The sequence below is a fragment of the Rhipicephalus sanguineus genome, unplaced genomic scaffold, assembly GCF_013339695.2.
Source record: "Rhipicephalus sanguineus isolate Rsan-2018 unplaced genomic scaffold, BIME_Rsan_1.4 Seq338, whole genome shotgun sequence".
NCBI classification, from domain to species: Eukaryota; Metazoa; Arthropoda; class Arachnida; order Ixodida; family Ixodidae; genus Rhipicephalus; species Rhipicephalus sanguineus.
In genome coordinates, this window is record NW_023615046.1 from 1 (window position 1) to 20,602 (window position 20,602).

Here is a 20,602-nt window from a genome sequence, read left to right on the forward strand (position 1 = left end):
TGTGGTATTGTGAACTAGAAGAGATCTAGTGGGCTCACTCTCATTGAACGCGTGACGCCACCGATGTCTCCTTGGGCATTAGGGTGTGCTCCAGGACCAACGAACCCCGATACGCGACTGCCACAACCAGAGAGCTAAGCAGATGATTATGGTCGTCAACACAACATTTATAGGCAATGCTTCCTTTTTACTTCAAACACTTCAAACAAGGACATTCATACCTCTAATTGAGAAGATTGATTCGAACGAGGAATTACGAAGATTGATGACGAAAGTGATAGTGCGGCATCTTGAGCCCCCAATAATGTGGGTAGAACAAAGCCTGCATCCAAAGCCTGCATCAATATTGACGGACGATGTGAAAAAAAAACGCCAGTCCGGTGCGGAACACGCAACGCATGGACGACGTAGGCAGGACGATTGGCATTGAAGCCCGTTGTAAGCACTCTTAGGACGCTGAGTGCAAGTTGAATTGCCAAGTACGCACTATGCCGTAATTCATGGTCACTTTGAGATGTAGCGATGTACCAACTTCGCATCGGCAAGGCAATATATGCACCTACCTGGAGGCGCACTTAGTTGATGCTGTTGCTAGGGTTGACGACGATTATGTATAAAGGCCCGGCAATATGTGATGAGTGTGCCGCTTTGAATCATGCACTCGTTACGCAATTCAAATGTGTGACAGCTTGTGCCACGCAATTTGACGTGTTGTAACATCTCGCACGAGCCCTCCTGGCTCGCTGAACTTTTGGAACCACCGCTGATTATTTAAAAAGTAGGCACATGCGCCGCCTTCTACGATTATTGTACAGCACAGCAGTGGCCTGGTTGCCCCAGACTGAGCTGAGTAGATGGAAAGTCGCGGTTTATCTTCCGGCCCCCTTCCCTGCCTAGGAGAGCGCGAAGGCGGAGCGGTCTCTCGCACGCATTCTATGGTAGGTAGTATCGCCACTGTAATGCAGTACTACGTTCCTCATTAGATTTGCGCGCATCTTCACTAGTTGATAATATTGAATTTTGAGTGGTTCCAGCTAACTAGAGGGTAAGAGAAACGAGGAAACAGCTGCCTTTCGTCCTCCATCTCAAATTAGCTGCAACCACTCAACAAGCGTACCGCCCACGGAGCTCGTTGAAATCTTTTCGCCCGTGGACACTGTACGGATACCACACGAAACATGACGCCGAAGCCAAACTTTCGCTCACTGCGCCTATTCGCTAACCTTCTCCAATTGGTACCGCAATAAAGCATTGAACGATGTTTCGCCTATTAACAAACGAGCGTTAGAAAGGCACGGCTTATATAACACGCCGTACAAATCTTATATTTATCATGTCAAGTGATCGCAGGTCTCTTTACAAGTGTAACTGTTTAAGAAGAATGCGTCTGCCGCAAATCCGGTAGTGACTCCACGGGTTCTCACAAACCTCTTGTGTGCTCTTATTCTCGTTTCAGCTTGAACATCATTTTGAAGGACAAATCCGTGGATAGGAAATACCTTATTACGCCACAGGTATACCATATGATGGAGACTTCACGGTATATATTCGTAACACGCCGACAGGTTGGCTTGTACAGCCAAGCTTTAGAGAAGCTGCAGACCTCTTGCCCCACAAGAACATAGACAACGTTATTTCGCCTATAATCGTGGATTGTGCCATCGAGAGGATCTACTTGGTGAGTATCATTTCGCAAAAGCAAACCTACCAATAAATGATGGCGCGCAAGCTACAATTTCGGTTACATTCACTGTTGCACACGAACATTTACCTACATAAAAATACTTGCAGTCTGTAGGTGTCTTTAGAGTTAAGTGAACAATTACTCTTGCTTGCTCGGTAGAGCTCGCTGGAGCCGAGGTTCTGGGCAGTAACTACTGGCGACGTGCTCCTTTCCTAAACGAGACAGGCAGCTACGCACAAAGCAGTTTCAGAGCACGAATAGTTTAGGCTGTAATTCATGATGACCATGGTCGAGCCGCAAAATTTCCTCGCGGACGCACATGTTCGGGCAGCATTCCAGGTATATCATATTTCTCACTTCATTTTTAATGATCCTACAGATGACACAGTGTAACTTAAATGTACACTTTAATAACCGAGAGCTGAGGTAGTTCGTAAGTATTCATTCTAAAAGACAGGGCTGTCTCGTTCCGTTTGTTTTAGAGAAAGGTACCTGGTATTCCTTGTATCTAGTTACTTATAGAACCGCTTAACCTGTTCGAGTTTTTAAATGAGAAGCATTTCTTAGCGAACCTCAGGCGCTTTCGCCGTTTCTATCTACGTATCTATCTAGCCGCCTACGTCTGGATGCTCTCCTGGTCGTCTCCATAACTTGTAATATGCCAAAATTGGCATAGTAGGGGATCAGTTGAGTAGCACTGACAATTGGGCGAGTTGGTACATATGCATGGCGTCAGAACGGCGCAACAAGGAGACGAAAAGACGAAAGATCACACGAACACGGCACTTGTGTTCGTGTGATCTTTCGTCTTTTCGTCTTCCTTGTTGCGCCGTTCTGAAGCCATGTAGGGATCAGTGTATCACGAACACTATTCTGGTCATGGCATGATAACACAAAATACCTGTCGCTTACGTCATGAAACCCTTCCTCTCAGTCAGGTGGCACGTACCCGCATACTAGAGTACATGTTATGCGGGTATGCACCACAGGAGACAGTCTCCCTGAACACAGTAATTGTTGGGGTTTTATGTCCCAAAACCACGATATGATTGTAAACATTTCGGCGCGCTCACAATAGACGAAAACGAAAGGCGAGAAGAAAACCGGGCGCGAAATGTTTCCAATAATGTCCTCAAACCTACTCGCCCAGTTCTCCATATTATTACACGATGTGATTATGAGAGACGCCAAAGCGAAGGGCTCCCGAAATTTCGACCATCTGCTATTCTTTAACGTGCACTGAGATCTCTGACGTGGCGGTCACATTTCGATGGAGGCAAAATAGATGTCCGTGTATCTAGCATTTTGCCTCCATCTAAATGTGCCCGCCACGGCAGAGATTGAACCCACGACCTTCGGGTCAGCAGCCGAGCACCGTAACCGCTACGCAACCGCGGCCGACGCAAGGAAAGTGAGGGAGCTCAAGGCAGAACAATCCTGGAAGACGCTCGACTACCATCCACTCGTCCGCGTGGTCCGCAACGTGGACTACGTGGATTACAAAAAAAAACGGGGTGAGTGCTTCCCTACAATACATCTGCTGAGAGAACCAGGCCTTTGATCATTACCGGTGACTTCAACATTGACCAACCAAGACCCAACAAGCCTGGTCCTCATACTGCGTGAAAGACGGCTTGAGTGGGGTCAGGGCATCAAAAGACCTCGCTACCACTTCCAGGACAGGCGGCATTATATATCCAGGATTTCTACCAGCTGCACTATACCTCGCACTTCACTACACTTAGACCCTCGTGGCCGCGATTTCGAACGCATCCGATAACAAGTCCGGTCCAGCTGCTGGTGCTCACTGATCACAGTGATGATGACTTTGTTCAAGAACTAACCCCTCCTACACATACACATAGGTCCGTGAAACATGCGTTTATTCTCCGTCATAATGGACGATTATAGCATAACAACTGTAACGCATTTGTAACAACTGCAATTGTGACTGTCACGCACGTGCAGTGCGCCTGCGCGTGCCACTCGGCTGCGTACCATATATTGATGGAAACTTTCCTCAATGACGCTTAGTTGCGAGTAACGCCTGACCTGCGCATCTCGTTTTTTCTTTGTCCTCTTCGGATTCGTGCTATCCAGTATTGAAGAATATAAGCACTACATACCAGCTTACCGCGTCTGGTGTTGGTAACTCCCGTGTTGCTGTTGGCATCGTACGCAACGGTAAACGACTGGTTATATATTACATAGCGACTCTTCAACGTATTAGTGTGCGTAAACCACTTCCGCATTTCTCTAGCGTCATTCCGTAACGTTTCGCTCAATGTGAAAAATTACGCCGCGTATGCTTCGCATAACATCGATTCCCACGGTACATGGAATCTGCCTAATTTTTCAGGGCATTTTCTTAAGCGTAATTCTCAGGCGCTACTTCAGTTCCTCTCAGAGAAGAACCCCGGTAGTTGTAAAGCTTTTAGTATGGATTGGAGATCTTTATTACTCTTTGCCGCAAGAGGGATTGTTAACATGTGGTAATTACTGCATTAACGGCAAGAAACGGTTTTTCATCAATAAATGAGGGTTTGTACGGCCGCTTTTCTGGATATTCTTTCCATGTATTAAAGTCCACGCTAGTACGTTGGAAAGAAGGCGTTTTCAGTGCAGAAATCATGGATTTGTATTGGTTCAAAGGCCATTCCGGTTCGCTGTCTAACTCCAAAGAAATGGACCGTTCATCGACATAAGGACAGTCAAAACAATTTATTAGTAGAAAGAACTTAAAACACTACGGTGAAAGGGTAAAACATCAGTAAAAAAACTTCCGAACAGTTTCCTCGTAGGACTTCCGCCACGGTACCGCTAACCCTGGCCCTGGCGGACCGCACGCCGCGCACAAGCGCACATTCACTACAGCTCGTCGGCACTCCCCCTTGGCCGCTTGCCGTGCCTATTTATGAAGCATACCTTGGCATATCCATGCTGTCACGTGGTCGTGACGTCCGACTAAGGCAGCAGTCAGCAGTCCGATGAAACTTTTATTTGGCCGAACTTGTGGCCTTGAAACTGAAAGTCAAACTACAGCAGTACACTGATAGCGGCGAACAGAGCGTCGACCGTCGATCAACTGACAAGCGGTCAAGCGCGTCCGCTTTTATCCAGGCGCTATCGAACTTTTCAGCGATATCGCTGGGGGCAGCGTTATTTCTCGACAAAACTGGAACATTCGCGTGCGTGCGCGCGCAATCTTAACGGAGCGTTTCTAAAACAACCGCGAAGCTTTTTTGCACATTGCGGCGCGGCCTACGCGGCGCGTTGCCCACAGTGTTGTGGGTGAAGCTTCAACTCATGAAAAATAAGACGCGCGGCAATGACCGCCTCTGAAAAAGCATCGTCCCGATGCTTATGGCTGTAGTCGGCGCTGACTAACACTCCTACATTTAAATGCACTTATATACCACAAATGCGGACGGGAGGATGACCGCCGCCGTAGCTCAGTGGTAGAGCATCGGATGCGTTATTCGAAGGCGCCAGGTTGGTCCCTGCCGGCGGCAAGTTATCTTTTCGTCCGCTTTACCTTCTTCGCTGTATAACCTAATTAATACAATAACATCTCCTACACTTTCTTTGGAAGATTGTTCTGTTCTCCATAATATTGTGTCTAACAAAGAAAACGAAGCCCTTGAAATGTCACCTTCCTACTATATATATATATGATGTTCAGTGTAGTTTTCTGAGATGCGCCGCCCTTTATCTGGGTAGAAGAACACTGCTATCCCTACATATTTATACTTTCCGTGTGGGATAATCCCACTTTATTCTCTTCGCCAGGGAGCGCAATAACTTTTACGCGACGCGGTGCTGAGATAACTTCTCCTGCCGCCAATGCTTCCTTTTATCTTTTATATTGCTTCGTTACCCAGTTTTGTTCAGCTGGTCAACCTTTAAGATACGTGTGAAACCTTTTCTTAGCGTTGGAGGATTCAACTAGTCAAATACGTGAGATGAACACCCTACCATCCGCTCAATATTGTCATTGCACAGCCGCTACTTTCTTTAATAAATGCATGCCGACTAAAGCTCCGAGGACGCTTGTGCTTCGCCTGCTATAGTTGAACGAGATCGTGTACCGGTCCCGTGTGTATCGCCTTCTCAAGTGCTAGCGGGGCTTTGGTTTTCGGTAGATGTCTCAACCGTTCCGAAAGGAACGAACGCGTGTGCGTAACATTGGCCGTTTCAAACTATCCTAGAATGCCTACTGCAAGCACAGCTGCGCAGCGCCCACTACACCATATTTATTCCTTTTGCGAATCAGCGAAGGGCGAACTACGCGTCCGTAAGGCAACACGCGAACCTACGCAACGGCTGACTTTTGTTGGTGCTTGCTTTTGCTCCTGTTGATGAAATACGTCTGAGCGCTTTGTAATGGGTGGGCCTTTAAAACACCCACTCTTTGCGCAATCCCATGTTTGACGCCTAGCGCGATTACCCGCTTCTGCCACGCAGTATTGCATGCGTTAAGGGGACTCCTTCCACTACATGACATTCATAGTGGTTTTAGAACGCAGCTCTTGGGCGTCCGTTCCTGCGGGAGGGCGTCGCCGTTGATGGCTGGCGTCGGCGTAACCGACGGAGGGAACGAGGAAAGAGGGCAACGCGAAGTTTGTCGATATCTCGAGCCACTGGTCTCTAACCTCTTTTTTCCTCCGACATGCGCCCTGGCACCTCGGTCGGAGCTCCCAGCATACAGGGCTGGCACGTGCACTGCGGCTGCTTTTGCTTCATAATGGAGCTGTCGACGCTTCGGTTGGTTCACGGTGCATGTATGCACATATTAGTATGTATAGCACTACAGCATGGTTAGCCAAAACTTCAACACAGTTGGCGTTGCCCTAACACGAAGCTGCGTTCAGAATTCGAATTAGGTACTATCGTAACCATCGGAGAATTTTTTTACGCTGTGCTGAGCAATGGTGTTTGCCACACAGACGGCCTGAGTTCGATTCCCACTCGAACCGAAGATTTTTATTCTTTATTTGCATCTTTCTTGGTTTTTCATTCACAGACAACAGTGATTTTTCGCTCACAACCACGACACGACACCGGAATTTCTGCGAACGAGCTCTTTAACACGTTAGTGTAGGACACGTTGGGCTCTGGGAGTGTGTTACCAACCGCATATTTGTAGAAGCCACCTTCACAGCTCGGCTGTGTGCTTCGTAATTGTGTACGCGTCAAAGCAGCGTAATTAATTTCGATATGGGAATTACCCGATTTTTACTAGATATTTTTGTACATGATAATCTCGTTCTTGATGTCAAGAAATCATGTTTTTTTCCTTCCTTGCAGGAATCTTCGCGGATCTTAGACGCCACGCCGAATAAATAAACAGATTATATCGCGTACGTCCTGCGTGGTTTTTCTCTTGCTTTATATTTGGAAGTTTTTTGTCGTGCTCCTGTCTGAATAGAGGTGATCATGCGCCTGGAAGACAAGCTATTGTTCCGCAGGATGGATTGCTCACATGGAAAGCAAACATTATGCATCAACAACTGAAATCACTTTTTGTCTGGATAGCGTTCCGTAACTAAGAATAAACTGCTCAGTGCTACACCACGAACACAACGTCGGTAATATTGTAACGCACCAAAGTGAAGGATATTCATCAGTCGGCTGCCATGAAAACCACATATCTGTCTTCGTGATGCTGAGGGGACTTATGATGCGTTCTTTCTTTGCAAGCGGGAAAGTGACGACCGCACAAAGCTTGGCGACGAATAAATATGTGGTTGTGAAACATGGCCAGGCATCGCAATGAGTGATGTCTTCCGATTGGTCCAATCTGTAGGGTCGGGGGAGCAGCACTCTATGTCGTTGCCAACCCGTTTTTGAGGAGAAAACGACTTGGAAATCCTCTTTCCTAACGAAAAGCGGTGCCGTGACAATGATGGCTGAAGTGGCAACTTTACCATTATCTATGCACAGTGTTACCACTGTGCATAGATAAATAGTTCACATTTCCTGGAAACAAAGTTCTCGAAGTTTGCGCACAGTCTTTGTCCTTGTCTACTAGCGTTGAATATGTTTTCGAAGTAGTCACTTGGATATGACTGGTGTGCAGTGAGGACCGTGATTTTTCACTTCGCTTAAACCAGGCTAATCATCTAACTAAGACTTTCTTATTCTGCAAACAGCTGCGTGTTCGGATTGTTAATCAAAGCTTCACGGTAGTTCGTACATTGCAGAGCCTGCATAGCAATTTTCCCTGTATCGAATACGGAACATTGCCATAATAATTGGTGAAGATCTGTGCGGCAGCATAGCCTGCAGTGCCTGCATGCCACTGTCGTTTTGTCGCGTTTTGGCCATTTTGCTAGAAAATGGTGTGTTGGCTTAATTTGTAAAGACCTTCTTGGTGAAGACCTCTTGACAGCATGATAGGGGTGACTTGATCGAAAGGAGGACATGCGGGATAATCTACTTCAGACTTTATCTACGTGAACTATGCAGAGACGAACTATGTGCGTACGTCTCTGCATGGTTCAAGTAAATAACCCATGAGGAAGCTTATCCTGCACGCCCTCTTTTCAAGCGGGTCACCTATATTATGCTGTCAAGAGGTCAACAGGTTGTTATCAAGCGAGCCGGCTTAACATCTCATAAAGGTTCACCCTGAGAGGCCTGCTCACCTGCAGAAGCAGTAGCGCCGTGTGCCTCCGTACTGTACCCGGCGACAGCCGTATGTCTCGGCGTCCAGATGATTTCTATGGGACTGTGACATTCCATTCCAACTGAGGATGCATTGAGTAAGGAAGCTGTAGCGCCCTCCTAACCCGGACGATGTGTTTCCGGGAAGGCTGTGTGTGACACAGTAAAGACACGGGCCGGTTTCCATGCGGTGTACGGGACGCTTGCGTCGCTCTTCACAAAGCGAGGAGTTAAGCACGCACTGCGGTACCGTACGTAAGGCGGCAGCTAAATATCTTTGCGTATACGGTGGTCTGCATGCAAACGCATGCTAAATAGGGCTAGTCATATGAGAGAGCAGTGTCAGTGTACGTCTTAATAGTGTCTAAGTTCTTCTCCTTGAGTTGCGGCATGGCAGGAACTTGGGGTCAGCAGCGTTATTACAAGATATCGACGTCGGAAGAGTCGAGAAGCATCTAGGGCCTCCCATGGGTGTAATGACAAAGATATGGGCGGCGCATCGTCATGTCGCTGATAATTCCAGGCCAGAAGGCGATGACTCTGCGGCCTGCTTTCAATGCGGATGTGATGTCAAGTATGGGCTTCAAGGATGACGTCCAGCAATGGAGTCAAGCCAGCTGCGTGTTCATGTGTGAATAACGTCGTGCGTTTTGGGAGCCCCGTCATGAAGCGCCACAAAACAAGACCATTATTACGGAGGAATTTCTGTGGCGACAAGTTTAATAGTATCGTAAAATAGTTTGCCATGTTTGTTTGGTTTTGAGACAGTTCATATGTGCATTAAAATTTCCTGCAATAAGCAGCGAGAGATTCTGGGCTGTTTTAGTTGTTTCTAGGCACGTGTGGGGTCCAACTGAGATATGAAATAGGCAAAAATACGTGGCTATGACCACAGAAGTATTTACCGAAACAACAAATTTTCAGAGCTACGATTTTACAAGCTTTCTATGTGAATCAAGGAAAATGCTGGCTGGGCAGTCACTACGGACCAGAAGTGCTGTCCATCCTTTGGGTATCTGCAGTTTGTGTTGGACAGTCGGAGCCTCGAAAGCGCAATAATTATCGAGCGAGTATGTTCCGCGCGTCTCTTGGAGAAGGAAAACCTCTAGACATATCAAGCACGTTTCAGTCAAGCTCAAACAATTCCAGTTCACCCCCTTCGCCGAGAAGCTGATGAAGCTAGCACTGATTTGGGGCATTCGCTTATCAGTGACGGCATTGCGCTGCAATTCGGCGAGCATGTTTCGAACCAAGTCTGCGTGATGTTAAGCTTGTGTTAGAGAGTTGACCGTCGGTTGTTCCAGTTTAGATTTTTGTGCCCGTTCTACTCTGAGGAGCCCACTAATGTTAGAGTAAGCGAAGCACTTCTCCACGGCGAACAGGTAGCGCGCTGCACAAGCACATGGGACGAAAGCAGAAAGACAGGCAGGAAAGTGCACTCTTCCTGTTTACCTTAGTTCTTTTCTTCCTTTTGCTTGCGCAGCACGCTGCTAGTTCGACACGAACCAACAAGCCTGCACGAACATTTTCTTGTTCATGAGCCATTTCACACGACCTCTGTTAGTATTTCGAGAGTGGCTGCGTCTAGGTGTTGGAAAACTATTGCTTTTCTTTGGGTTCAGGTGAAATGGGTCAGTTTTAGTTTTGTTTATTCCGTGGCTTCGTAATGCTAACAAGCTTAGTCAGATCGGCGGAAGCAGCCGTTTGCCTCAGGTGACATGTTTCCCTGTCGGTGATGTAGACTGTGTGCGTGGTGTCATATGTATAAATATTAGTGCTTCGAGTTGAAGCATAGTAGTATGCATCGAGCTGGGACGTTGGGAGCTGGGACATAGCGCTGAGTGCAATGGTTTAAACTTGCTACAAGAGATGGAATGGGGAAATTCCTAACAGTACTCATGGACCCGGCGAACCGGCGTGTAGGTATAGTACTTGGCAACATTAGCCAAAGCGTGACAACTGTAACATGCCACCGGGCAAGGCCACGAATTCGATATTCGTGGCTACGAATAACTTCATAATAGAACAGCCGCATTGTTTTATGCGTTTTGTATTTGCTGTCAAGAGCAGCATCAGCTGTTTCATCCAGCAGGCGCAGGTCGGTGATTGTCCCCTGTTCACTACGCAGATGCGCTTTGTTGTAGTCAGCTGTCAGGCGGCGTCTTTATTACGACACGGGAGCTTCCAACTGCATGTGCCTGAAGAGGCAATGTGTCTTCATCCAGTTCGCAACGTTCGTTCTTGGTACTTACCGCGAGAATGAGCAAAGTTTGGGAATACAGAACTCGTCCCGAACTGCGATTATTATGCAGGTACTGGTTGTGATCTCCGAAGAAGTATATGCTAATTTTTTATCACCGCTAGATCCGGGAAAAATACTTGGACCTACGTGCTCCTCTTCTCAGCAACGTCAGATTTCAAAATTCTAGGGGCAAGCTCCTTAAAGCGGCACCCGTTCGTCCCTCGTAGTGCGTAACCAGTCGTAACGCTAGTACCAGATCTTGACCTCCAAGGTGGTGCCGGTGGGATATTTCTGCTGTGCGTTTTTTGAACAATAAAAAATTCGCAGCGTGCGCGGTAACTAAAAGCCGAATTATTCTGTCTCTCATTCCCCATTAGCAGCCATTCGCATGTTCCAGTAGGAAACGTTAGTAGAAGTAGAAGTGTAAGTGTTAGCTAAAAGCCGACTTCTTCTGTTTCTCATTCCCATTAGCAGCCATTCTTTACCTCCAGGTAGTGCCTGGTGAGATTTCTCCTGTGCGTGATTAAACAATAAAATTTTGTTCAAAACGCCGTTGATTGATGAAATAAACCAACGAAAGATGCCAGATGTTTTCTAAAAGCAAAACGAAAAGACGCCAGATGTTTCTGAAGGAAAACGAAAATACGCAAGCTGCTTAACGAAAGACGCCAGATGTTTTCTAAAGCAATGGTTTTCTAACAATGAAAATTCACAGCGTACATGTAAAATCAAAGTGAGCTGCAAGTCGTCATAACTCTCATCAAACCTTTAGTGTAAACGCGCCCGATCTCACGTCGGTGATGATGTACTGGGCAGAATTCACGGAAGATTCACGGTTTACCGATGTACCTCCGCAGCTTCGCCCACTCATCATCATTCACTCCGTGGATATGCTGTGATTTTTTGTTCAGATTCCTCGAGGACGTTAACGTAATTCATAAACTGGGATGTAACTTACATGAAAACAATACGTTGTCACGTGCACATGCAACGGCCATGATATTTTTTCCTTTTCTTTTCCTGCGCTCCTCCTCGTAGACCATTGCGTCCTCTTTCCCCTCCCCTATACAGAGTAGCATGTATGCGTTTTTATATACGCTGGCAGAACTCTGTTTTTTTATTTAGGAGCTATCTATCTCTCTCTCTAAACGAAAGAATGGCCAGTTCTGCAAAAACAGCTAATTTAGTGCTTTGTTCTATGGCTTCTTCGAGTGCCTGCTGTAGAACATGCGTCACTTTCGCTTCATTTGGCGGCCTAATCGAAACGTTCCTGCGTGTCTGACTCCCAGTTCGGCGTGCAGTCTTTTCGGTGATACTTCATATTTTTTTTTATCATTGGAAAAGCCCACAAAGACGCATTATAGAGGGCAGTGGCAACATAATACAAATGTTGTTTTACAAATACAAGGTTATCTATAAAATAAGTACAATTCGTAACTATCAAGCAAGAATCAGACAGTTTGCCAAACTTGTTATCGATATGGTGAGCAGCGCCAAGCACTAAAGCGGGGAAATACAGGTACACAAGGATTGAGGAAGCCAAAGATGGGCAAACACGAGGGCTGAATACTAATGCCGTTTATTGGTCACAAAACAGATACACATATACATGAGATAGCCTGTGTGTCAAAGATAGCGGCAGAAACACTTGTCACATACATTTACAAGGTTACATGGCTGTGAAAGTGCGCTATGCCAGATTATGTATGGTTAAAGGGACCCTGCGACACAATTTGAGCATGTCTTTTTCATCGGTTCTGCTGGTACTGTGGAATGCATCGATATTGTTGCGCAAATGGCAACGCCGAAATCGAAGCGGTTATGTATGTGTCTTCAAAGCTCCGCGTATGTGTCCTCTTCTCGTGCCGTGTTTAGCGCCCTTTTTATTCTTCGTCTACCATGCAGCAGCAACCAGCCCAATCAAGCAAAATGTTATAATTTTAATTCACGGGATAAACTACCTTGATTTTGGACTACGGCGACACACATCGGCTATTTCTGTTACAGGAAGTAACGTGATGTCATATGACAATGACGACAAAGACCGTTCGTTTTTGATTGGCTTGACGCGACACGTGACGTGCAATGTTCATGATGGTAGCTAAGCCATATTACGGAGCCCTAAGAGGAACAAAACCCCTTTTTATGCTTTCCAGAAACAAATGATTCCTGTTTCTAACTGATATATTTTCAAAACAACGAACACGACGCTAGGTGCGCTGTGGAATGGTAATCAGACGATACTCTTCTGCGTTTTGCCTTTTGCGACATCGAGCGACACCGGCCACACCGGCACCTGCGAAACACGCAACGCTCAGTTCTGAACGATGCTGTTTTGGTTGATTGGTAACAACTTTATTGATGGTCCGGGAGAGCTTTCGCCGACTGGGCATTAGGTCTCCCACGTGGGGACGTCGAGGCCTTGGCTCACCGCCGCCTCGCGGGCCTGCTGGACAGCCCAAAGTTGGTCGCCGAGGCTGGAGCTGCGCAAGGCAGCGGCCCACCGCGGCGGAAGGGTTCCGGAGTTAGCACATTCCGGATTTTTGTCACAGTCCCAGAGCATGGGATTTAATGTGGCGACCTCAGTGTGGCAGACCTTGCATATATTTGTCGGGTATGTACTCGGGTAGAGCCTGTTACACTGTGCGGGGTTGGGGTACGTGTACGTCTGCAGTAGTCTGAGGGCCGCCGCCTGCGTCCTGTTCAGCTTGTCGCTAGGCGGAGGAAAGGTTCGGCGGGCCAGGCAGAAGGCCTTGGTAATTTCATTATAGCTGGTCAAGCGGTCTTTAGTGTTGCCCCATAGACGACGGTCGCTGGTGCGGTTTGTAAGCTCGCGCGCCTTGGCGTGTACCGTCTCGTTTAGGTTGCGTTGAGTCTCTGATACCTCTCCCATGTGAGTCGGAAACCACGTGAGTCTGGTTTGACATTCTACCGCCCGATGGACTTGGCTATTGCGCCGGATTCGGGCCGCTCGTCGCGAGATCCATCCTTTGGCAAAGTTTCTGATCGCTTGTCTCGAGTCGCCGATGACCGCGTGCACGTCGGATCCGTGAGTGCGAGCGCCACCGCCACTTCCTCCGCTTCTTGTGCGTGCTCGCACGGTATACTTGCCGACATTCTCATTTGGCCTTTCCAATCTGCGACCGCGACCGCGAATCGTGAGCGTTCTGCGTATTCAGCGGCTCAACGAACCGCGCCCCCATTTCGTCTCCGTAAGTGTGGAGGAGAACTCTGGCCCTGGCCACTCTTCTGCCTCGGTTGTGCTCCGGGTGAACGTTCCGTGGAATCGGGTCAACCCTTAGCGTTTGCCTGATCGTGTCTGGAACGGCGGCTTTCGGGCCATGTTGTGTGTGGTAACGGATGCCGAGTGTTTCCATGATCTGGCGTCCCGCTCTCGTGCTCGATAGTCTTTCTAGTTGTGAAGTGCGCTGCGCCTCGGCGATTTCGCTAAGCGTGTTGTGAAGCCCAAGTTGAAGCAACAGGTGCGTTCTGGTAGACTCGGGTAGCCCCCGAGCTATCTTGTACACCCTGCGGTCGAGGACGTCGATCTTGGCTTCTTCTGCCTTGTACCAATGTGGAATGCCGCGACGTACGCAATGTGGCACATGACGAAAGAGTGTATAAGTCGTATGAGACCTTCTTCCCTCATTCCGCTTCTTCTGCTAGTAACCCTCTTGAGCAGTCTCATGGCGTTAGTCGTCTTAAGCTTTAGTTTAGCAATCGTTTCGCCGTTGAGGCCGTTGGCCTCAATTATCATGCCAAGGACCCTTATGCTCTTTACTATCGGGATGGTTGCTCCGGTGCTCGTGTGCAGCCTGATCTCTTCGTATTCTCGCCTAAATGTCGCCGCCCTCCCACCGCCCCCGAGTGGTCTACCCCTTTGCGTGGGCCGGTAGAGTAGGAGTTCAGACTTTTCGGGGAGCATCGTAGCCCTGTTCCCACGAGATTGTCCTCTATAGTGTCGATTCTGCTCTAGATGGGCTTGCCAGCGGTTAAGCAGAGCGTGCTCCATGGTCTTGCCGACACACGACGTTAGTGATATGGGGCGAAGGTTGTCGAGGCTCGGCGCTTTTCCCGGTTTTGGGATAAGGATCATTCTCGCAGTTTTCCACTGTTTCGGGAGGCTACCGCGCTGCCAGCAGTCGTTGATGTATTCCGTCAACTGTTCCGCGGATCGGTCGTCGAGATTCTTCAGGGCGCGATTTGACACCCGGTCGGGGCCCGTGGCCGATCTGCTGTTGAGATTGTGCAGTGCCGTCCTGATCTCTTCTACACTAAAGTCCTTATCCAATTCCTCGTTCGCGTCACCCCCATACGGGCGGTGTTGCACGGTCGAAGTGTGCGGCACGTACTTCGCCCGTAACCGGGCTGGCACCGCATTTTTACCATGCTTGTCGAGCTCCTTATGTAAGAGACGTGCAAGGCAGTCCCTCTGGTGGGACTTGGTCTTCGTTTCGTCCAGCAGGTACTTGAGCAGGTTCCACGCTTTCCCGTTATGTAGCTGCCCCTCCACTGCATTACATAACTCGTCCCATTGCTGGCGGGTGAGCGTGCGGCAGTGTTCCTCGATGTCGCGGTTGATCTCCGCTATTTTCTTTCTGAGTCTCCGATTGAGTCTCTGTCCCTTCTATCTGGCCAGGATAGAGTCTTCGCTTCGATGGGATGCGCCAGGCGGCTGTCCATCCTGTCTGTTTCGACCTCAGTTTCGATGTCTTGATTGACGCTTTTGTGTGCGCGACCAGTGAGCGGGTTCATGCTTCGATGTCCGTGATCTTATCTTCTGTAGGCACTTGTTGCCCTCGTTTCTTTCTAAAATCTTCCCAGTCGGTCGAATCAAATTTGCGTTTACTGCCCTGCGCTTTATCCGGCGTCGGGACGTGGATTTCTATTATCATGTGGTCACTCCCCAGGTCGGCTGAGGTGTTTTTCCATGTGATAGCTGCCCCCCTGGCATTTCTGACGAACGTCAGGTCCGGAGTCGTGTCCCTGGTGGTGGAGTTGCCTGTTCTCGTCGGTTGCGCCGGATCCGTAATTAACGTAGTCTAGTTCCTGCGCGTCTTGCCCGAGTTGTCTACCCTTGGCCGTGCTGTATCCGTAACCCCACGCCGTGTCTGCCGCATTGAAATCACCTATAGACGTTCAGTAGGAATATGCTTTCTTTCCTCCGCTTAGTCGGCACTAGTTCGATGAGAGCGTGTTCCATCTGGACGCCGCGTAGTTCGTTGTCAACGAATGTGAGACGCTTCCTTACGAGCGTGCATGGACCCCTTCCCTCGAATTTGCTGTTGTGCGCTTTGTAGCTTGTTAAAGTAACCTCGTTTGTAAGCGTTTCTTGGAGTACTATTACGTCGGTTTTCGTGTTGAATGCCTGATGTGTTGCTGTAGAACTGCCTTTTTGCCGGCGAAGCCGCGGCAATTCCACTACCATATTACTATCCCTTGATTAGCGTTGGCCATGATGCGGTATAAGTTACCCGGCTGCCCTTGATGGATGCTCGGTCCCCGTCGCTGCTCGCCGTTACCTGTCCGTGTTGCGTAAATAAGGGGTGATTCATTGTCATCTGCATGTTTCCCTCGAGGTTAGTGGTCCTGTTTGCGAGCCCGAGGACTGTTGCGTGTAGTGTCTCAATGGTGCTTTGCATGGTGCGTAGCATTTTCTTGATGTCTATAATTTCCGCTTGCACCTGGCTCTCGGAATCTCCCGCGTAGGCTTCTGGTTGCATCGCCCGTTTTTTTTTCGGAGCCGGTGCGCCCGCGTCTGGAATGCTCGCCGGCACCGGGTGTTTTTCGTTAGGTTTGCTCTGCTCTGGCGCGGCGCGCTCGCGTCTGAGTTCTCGCACCTCTTGCATTAGCTTTTGGAGTAAATCGCGCATTACCGCGTTCTCTTTTCTGAGCTCCTCTACAATGCCGGTATTGGTCGCTTGATTTTGCTCTGGAACTGTAGGTGCTTTACCGACCCCCTCCCGCGCAGTGCCCCGTACCTTGTCAGCCCAGCTCACCTTGTCTACGTGAGCCGGCGTCGTGGATCTGGATCTTGTCGGAGCGCGGCTGCGCCTTGTCCTGCTACGAGACCGGGACCGGCTACGGGATCGCGACTTGGATCTGGGTTTGGTCATCACGGTGGGCGGGAGGTCTTGCTGCGTCAGTTGGTTATTTGCAGATTGATGCTCCATCGTCGTCTGCAAATCACGTACGGAGTCTTGTACCTTGCTTTGCAGGCCTTGTCGGCGGTCATGTGGGCGCCGCCGCACAGGTCACACTTGGGCGAGCATTGGTGTTCTTGGCTGGGGTTGCGGAGACCGCAGCGACGGCAGATGCGGTTGGCAGGATTTGGGCAAACGTCAATACGGTGGCCGAGGCGGCCGCATTGGTAACAGATGTCGATTTGCTTGCGATATAAAGTGCAAGGGATGAGTGTTGCTCCGTACCTGACGAGCTTGGGCACCTTGAGTCCATCGAACGCGATGACTACCGTGGACGCATTGCCTATGCGTTTGGCGGCCAGTGCCAGTGGGTTTCTCGGGTTTACGATGTTCTCGTCCAGCGCTCGGGGTCCGTCCTCGATGGGAATGCCTCGAATCCCTCCCTTTGTTGTATTATCGGGTGCAGTTTCGTACACGTTCACTTCGTGCAGTTTCCCTTGGATGTAAATCTGCCGCATTCTGGCGTAGCGGTCCGCGTTCGCTCGTTTCGGAGTGCTGACGACGACGATGTTCTGGTGCGAGCTCGGACAGACCGTGTCTGTCATACTGGCAGCCACGAAGATGGCGGCGGTGACTGCCGGGGCGCCGACCTTGACGAGGTCGAGGCCGCCGTGTGGTCGCACCACAATCTTGATATCCTCTTTCGGTAGTCTGGGCATGCGTCCCGCCTTGATAACCTTTCCTTTGACATTCTTAGGTTTCTACCTTGCTGGCCTGAACCGAGCATGCCCATTATAGCGTCGATGTCGTGCGGCGAGTCTGGCCCGCGGTGTCGGGTTCTCGAACGCCGCGTTCCAGCGGTCTTCCATCCGGCGCCTTCGGTAATTTCTTCGGCGGAAATATCTTCCCCCATCACTTGCACATTCATTCTCGAGTCACGTTCGTCGGCTTGTGCCGCTTCGTTGGAAAGAGTCCGCATACGTGGCACCGCGTCCATCGGCGGCACGCAGCTGTTGCGCCGGCTGGGCCTAGCGGCAGGCGTTCACGCCTAGACCCAGTGTGGCTGCGGCTGGGTCGTAGCACAGAGTTCAAGAACTCCGCGAGAAATGGTGACCCACCTAAAAATCAAGTATCTGTCGATTCCTCTCGCCTTCACAGATCCGTTAGTGAAAGATTTCCGGTGAAGCACGGTGAAATCGCTGCGAATCATTTGTTGAAACCGGAGCCGATGAAGGACGTCCACTTACTTCGGCGATCGCAGCGCTCCCCAACGATGCTGTCAACGAAAAAAATTCTAAGCGCTTACCGGCCGACGCCTCCCGCGTCATCGGGCGTTAGCGTTTCGTCTGGGCCCATGGAGCCATCCTCGCATTGCGCGGGGCTCAGCGACGCACTTTCCATTTACAATGGCGTGCACAACATGCAAGCAATCGCTGCGTCGCAAGATCTCGCGCTCGAGGTCTTGTATGTCTTCCAGACTCATTTTGCGCACTACAACAACTCATGGGAGCATTGTGTCAACTCATGACAACTCGTGGGAGCGTCGACAAACACGTGGTTTGTCGTAAGCACGGTAACAACGCCGTAAAAAGAGGGGTAGCAATGTACTGTGTGAAGGCCACCATGAGGTAACATTTCCGGTATGTCTTTATAAGACGCGCGCGGTGATTGGAACCGGCCTTTTACATCAGCGGGAGAGTGAAATGCGAAAGGGGACGTTTCTCGTTGTCGTCTGCTTGTGTTTTGAACTTTGAGGACGAATAATTTCACTTTTCGTGCACCAGTTTGTATAATTATTTTTGCGTTCATCTCGGCATTCATTACTACACACATTTGCGGTGCTAAATACTGCAGTCGCAAAAGTGTCGCAGGGCCCCTTTAACGGCGACCGATGATTTACAATGATAGGATGTAAAATAGCTGTAGAGTGGCTTAAACGCGCGCTACATGAAAGCGTAAAAGATATCCATAGTATGAAATAATGACAGTAACATATGGAGTGGTTCATGAGTGTTGAATGAATGGGAAGTGAAAGTTCTAATAAAATGTCAGAATGTGGAAATAGCACGAATGCCTCTTCCAAGCCTTTGATCACAAAATTTGGGAGGCCAATGCTTTCTTTCTAACACAACTTGTTATTGGCTTCTGCATTTGGCTATCCGCCCTCCGGATGGCCTCGGTACAAAATAGGAAAATAATTTAAGACTTCAGAAAATGCAAATACTGATAGATGCCTAAAGAGAACTTTTTAATCTTGTATCAATCTTCGAATTTTGAAAACTAACATTCATTGCAAACAGGTAAAAAAGCAGCTCAGATCATCTCTCTGCTTACTGTAGGAAACTTTACGCTCACTACCTTGCCTGGAGCGTCTCCAAAACCCTACAACCATGGCAAACACTACTACGAAGGCGTTAAACTTTTTTGCGCAGATATCCGAAAATGCACGAAGTTATGGACGAAGTCCGAAAATGCACAAAGGCTTGACTGCACTGCTGGACGCAATCCGTGAAGCCCATACTTGACAGCATATCCGTGCGGAAAAGTGGCCACAGGATCGTCGCCTTCTGGCCGCGAGTCGCTGCAACATGACAATGCAGACCCCCTGTCAATCTGCCCTTGCCACCATGGGAGACCTCGGCTTGTCTCGATGCTTCCGGCGTCCCCTATCTCGTAATAGCGCTACTGATCACCCACTTTCCTGTCACGCGAGCAGCTCAAGAAGCGAACTTAGGCACCATTCACATTAACATTGACGCTGCTCTCTCAGGTGACCAAGCTATATGCCATGCACTTGCCCGCAAACCGCCGTCTACACAAGGTATTTAGCTGCCACCTTCGGTGCGGTACCACATGCTTGCCCATCTCCTTTCTACGTGAAGAGCGACTTGCAAGCCACCCGTACACCATACTGAGACCGGTGCGTATGCTTTCTTTGTCACACAGTCGGCTTCGGAAGGTGCTACAGCTTCCGCTATTCAATGCATTTCCGTTCGGGTCAAATGTCCAACTGTCCGATAGAAATCTTCTGGACGCAGCGGCGAACGGTTGTCGCAGGGTACAATAGACCTTATGCAAAATTGCTGCCATCTAGCGGCCGCCGTGCGCATTTCCGCCATGTTCAAGGCTAAGCGCGCTCCGCATGTGCACACACGGAGCGTTGCGTATCGACGTGTGGCGGCTGATAGGAGCGGTAATGCCACCATATTTTCTTGTGCCGTGTTGCTCAGATTGAGGAAATTGCGATGCTGAAAAAAAGGTTTGCAGGAAACTAACCTTCATGTTATTAGATTTCCTCACGGCCGACGAGAATCAGCAGATCGTTTCGTGTTGCTCCGGCTACTGCTTATGACCAACGCCGTGTTTACGTTCGCCGTTCTTAATATATGCGGTATGTGACAGCATCGGCACTCATCAGAGAACACTTCATGTCATGCCAGAACGCGACAGTTTTCGCGGCCCGTGTGCTTACAGGCAACAGACAAACCCGCTTCGTGTACGAGCTTCAAAGCTGCATCACGGCTGCTCGCGAATGCCTGCGCTGCTGTTGACATTACCTGGTTTATTGCATTGCGATAACAATTACATGTTAGACAGGTAGCTCGTGCGCGTGATTCATTCTCAGCGAACGGACCGCTTGTGCTGCAGCGTGTTTGTAGTGTGTTTTCGATTGTGGAGTTACCAAGACAGCGTTTGGTGGGATGCTTTTGCGCGCGTATTGCTTCACTATGCGTATTTTTCAAGCATTTCATGTGGTACCCACTGCAAGATTCAGACGGTTGGGGGGGGGGGGGGGGGGGGGGGGCGGGGGGGGGGGGCCGGATATTCCTGACCGCCCCCCCACCCCTTACTGGGTTTTGTTTAATT